Below are 4,537 nucleotides of genomic sequence, written 5' to 3' on the forward strand. Positions count from 1 at the left end.
CCCGCTTTCTCCTTGCAAAGCCGCCGCTGCCTGCACGGCTGCTCCGAGGACCAGCAAGGACAGGGCAGGGCGATTAAGGGCCGTGAGGATGTCAGGCAGCCCGGGAAGGCTCTTTGCGAAGCTGATTTGTCCACGAGGAGGCTGACTCAGCAGCGACGTGAGGGTTAGGAGAAGGCAGGTGATCGCACGCTTGCCACGGAGCGAGAGCACACGCGTGCTCGGCCGCTGGGATTTAGCTGGTGGGCTGCCACTGGCATGTGTCTGAGCCCACAAACTGAGTTTTTCAGCTTCTTTGGGAGGCTTTATTTTTGTTTTCTGCATAGATGCAACAAGGGAATACAACTCTCTGGTATTTCCCAGTGGCAGTGCAAGCAGTGCGTTGCACAATGTTTCCCTATCTGGTTGTGCCAGTGGGTTTATCTGCTGTTCTGGGAAGGAGAACTGGGCTTCCTGGCTTGTCCTCTGTGGCACTGCAGGGGTTTTTGCAAAGCGTGATGTTTGCTAGGAGCAGGCAGGACCCCACACAGCCGTAATGCCCAGGCCTTTCCTTGACTGCGTGATTATAGGAGCTCTCTTGACTGTGCATCCCTTGCAGGTTATGGATCAACATCAGTGCAAAAAGAAGCACAAGCAATATCTAATAATGACATTCTGCCCTGGAAGTCGATATTTAGAGTGCTAATGAGCACAAGCAAATTGGCCACCTACTTCAAAAGGGGTTGTGTTTGCCCCCGGTGCAAATGTCAGATGAAATACCGAGCAGCTGTTACATCCCTCCATTGTTTTCAATGGGTGATTCGAGATAAACACCTGCGGGACCCATTGTTGCAAGTGCTCTGAGTCCAGTTTTGTGGGAGGGTGCTCAAAGCCAGGCTGCGTGGGAAGTCTCAAGCAAATAGTGCACAAATGCCAGAGGTCAAGACACCTCTGTGTGAATAAACATTTGCTGCGAGGGCTTAGGAATAAATGTGCCGAAAGAAATGGGCCTAAGAGATATTGCAGAATCAGGGCTTGTCTCCTCCATTGAATTGGATACATTTTGCATCTCATTAACTGCTTCCCAGCTGCTCTGGGTTATCATCACCTCTGCTTGTGGCAGATGAGACAATGCACAGCACTGAGGCTTTCGTTGCAAAACAGATATATTCCAGGGTGGAAATCCAGCAGCATCTGCTTTCAAGTAATTAAGCAAGGAACCAAAGCAAATATGCACAAAGAGCAAATGAAATCATTGAGATTGGTCATGCCTGCAGAAAATAAAACTGTCAAGGAGCTTGTTTCTTATGCTGGCTAGGATTATTTATAGCTGCGCTGTCTGCAGGAGCTCGCCCGAGCAGGAATGGAGCAGAGCAGAGGCTGTGGGAGAAGTCAGCTCCTTTTAAACAGGGCTGGGAGTGCAGGCAAAGCCAGGCAAGATTCTTCTGGGCGAGCTTCTTTCCATCAGAAAAGGCTGGTTAGTCAAAAATTGAAGCTTTCTGCAGGAACATGCCAGGCCGTGTTTGTATTGGCAAAACAATCAGGGTCAGGGCAAGGGCTGCTCAAACTCTGTGACAGCCGCGCTGGAGAAGCCTGGGCACTGCTGGGCAAGGAGCAGACCAGGGTGTGATGCACACCGTGGTCATGCCACAAGTGGGCAAATCACAGAATCACAGAACTGGGTTGGAAGGGACCTCGAAAGATCATCGGTCCAACCCCCCTGCCAAAGCAGGTTCCTCAGAGCAGGCTGGTTCCTCCCAGCGCTCAGAGCAAAACTCGGTCCCAATATGTCCCAAATGTTTGCATGTGGAAGGCAGGAGGTGTGGGCTTTTGAGGGGCAGAAGATGGTTTTGGAGCACATTGGCTCTGGTTTGCCAGGAGGGCAGGTGAGTGGCACTGTTCCTCACTTGCCATTTGGGACACCTCCATGGGGCACCCCTCTGATGGAGGGCTTCACCTGATGGAGCAGAGATGGATGGAAGGAGATGGTCACATCCTGCTCAGGTTTCTTCCCAAAGCAGTGACGGGGACATGCCCTGGGAGGGATTTCAGCGAGATGCTCAATGTGGTCACCACCTGGGTTCCATCCTGCTCCTCACCCACAGTGCCCTCCTTCCTCCTTTATGGGGACAGCCAGGTGATACGTGCAGCTGCTGCTCCTTGTGCCCCAGCAGCATATCTCAGCAGCTTTCTTTTCCTTGGGGTCCAAAATGCAGCAGTGGGTGCAAATAACCCTCCTCACACTGCCTCCGTGACCACCTCCTTGCAGCTGCAAGGCATGGCAGGAGGTGTTGGGCTGCTGAAGGTCCCCCATTGTGCTGGGCTCTATGTGTGCAAATCATCCCAAAATGGGTTGGTCTCCTGACTGATGGAAAAGTTGTATAATTATGATTATTTTTACTATTGCTATTAGTACTAATACTATTGTAGTTATTACTATAGTTGCTATTATTGTGTTACTACTATTAATATTGCTATTGCTATTACTATTACTATTACGATGACTTACTACCACTATCACTATTACTATCACTACTACTATCACTATTACTATGCCTGGGAGTGTCACATGCTCACACGGGTACCTCAGGAGGTCAGAGAGGGATGCAGTGGATTCAGTAATAGCTCTCCAGGAGCCCAAAGCCTTTTTGTGGTTTCTTTTTGTCCAGGAAACATCTGGGAGAAGGAGTGGTAGATCGTCACCTTACTTATTGCCAGGATCCCCAGGCAGGCTTCACTGATCCCTGGAGGGATCTGTCTTTCTTTGAATATAAATTCCTGGTGTAGCCTCTAGCAAGAGTCACAGATCTAGCAGATGGAGGGCTGGTGGAGCCACAAAACACAAGGGAAACTGGATGTTTACTCCATCCTTAACTTCTTGATGTTGTGTTTAGTAGTGCTGATGCTTTGATTTACAACCTGTGCCTTGCCCAGCACATGCTGCCCCTGGCAAAAATTTGCAGCTTCTCTTGCAGCTGGCAACCATTGTTTAATTATTGCACTGCCTAATTCTCCACCTGGATGGAGAAAAGTTTGCAGCAGCCCTGCTAAGCAATGAGGCTGGTTGACTTCAGATGGGATTTGCCTATCCATTTATAATGAAGCCTGTAGAAAACATGTGGTGTTAACGTCTCCCTTGAATAAGAAAGTCTGGAGGCTTTGCATACAGCAGCACTTAAAGCCGTGGGTAGTGATGGCTCTCCACCAGTAAATGCAGTCCTCTCACATGCGGTGAGTGGAAGAAGTGACTGAGATTTGCATCTTCGCCTGGTTGCTGGAAGCAGCACAGCTGCTCAAAACGAAAGGGCAGAGCTGCGGCTGCGAGCAGGGGGGAGGAAGGGGAGGAGGGGAAGGACGTGACCATGTGTCGCAGAGACTCATTTCCAGTAATTGGTGTGCTCTGCATGGCTTAGGCAAAAACCATGTCTAATTTACGGCTAGGCAGATTTTGGGTAGCTCTCCTATTGCTTGGTCACAGGTCTTAAAGTCTCCTTTTTTTTTTTTTTTTTGTTTGTTTGTTTCCTTTTTGTTGTTGTTGTTGCCCTGGCAGAGACAACCATCCATCAACGCTGATTTTATGATGCTTCTCTACATGTAATCTCCTGGTGAAAGGGTTTCTGCCAGTTACTTCCCTTGAATTACCAGCCTGGCAGAACTGGTGGCTTGCCCCTGGACCTACATTTAGCTCTACTACTGTTACACTTGGAAAAAATTGAGAGATGTGGTCCAGATGCTTTGGGTTAGCTGCCATGGTGCTCCTGGCATGGCACCTTCTGTCTTTGTTTCAGAGATGCTGAACACCATGACTTCACCAAAACCTCTAAGGACTTTGGAAACTCAGGTCCTCAAGTCAGAAAATTGCAGCTGAGGCCAATTAAGTCCTGAGGGCAATGCCTAGAGGCTGACCAAGATGCAACCGTTGTGGCATGGAGCCATGCATGGACATGGAGCTGTACATAGGTCCTCGCTGTGCTGAATTAACAATCCAGAAGGTTTTGTACAGAGCCCAGAATTAACAATCCAGAAGGTTTCATGCAGAGCCCAGAGGCTGTGCGCTGAGAAGGCAGCGTGGGAGGGAAGGGAGATGGGGAACCAAACCATGCCCATCCTTTAGGTGCGTAAATACGGCGAGCTCCTTGCCAGCTAGTGTTTGCTTTACAGAACGTGTTGAGAGCAGTGTTCATTACTTATGCAAAGCTGCATGGTTATGAAAATAAAGTGTCAGATAAAACCAAAATAGCCTGTTATAAGGTCCACACCAAAAAAAAAAAAAAAAAAAAAAAAAAGGGTTTAGAGAGCTGCAAAACCGCCTTCTGCTTGGAGCACTCAGCTGGGAGAAATGGCATCATCCAGGACTGTGCATCACGTCCTATCTGATCACCCACACAATGCACCAGCTCGTTGTCTCCTCCTTCTCTTGCTCAAGGGATGTTTTGACTCCAGCACTGAGCAAAGAGAAAGGCTTATGTGACCTAAATCAGGTTCTGCTTCTGCTCACATCCCTCCAGCTTGAGTAAACAGCAGTGGATGTGACTGGGTGCACATATGGTACCTCGTCAAC

The 4,537-nt window shown here is 49.0% G+C and overlaps 1 long non-coding RNA gene across 1 annotated transcript; it reads left to right on the forward strand.

The window, feature by feature from the left end:
- The first annotated feature begins 2,713 nt into the window (after positions 1 to 2,713).
- Positions 2,714 to 4,213, forward strand: LOC110351645 (uncharacterized). Its single transcript, XR_002399305.4, has 2 exons — positions 2,714 to 3,207; positions 3,527 to 4,213. It is a non-coding gene; the product is annotated as an uncharacterized lncRNA (long non-coding RNA).
- The last annotated feature ends 324 nt before the right edge of the window (positions 4,214 to 4,537 follow it).

The sequence above is a fragment of the Anas platyrhynchos genome, chromosome 1, assembly GCF_047663525.1.
Source record: "Anas platyrhynchos isolate ZD024472 breed Pekin duck chromosome 1, IASCAAS_PekinDuck_T2T, whole genome shotgun sequence".
NCBI lineage: Eukaryota > Metazoa > Chordata > Aves > Anseriformes > Anatidae > Anas > Anas platyrhynchos.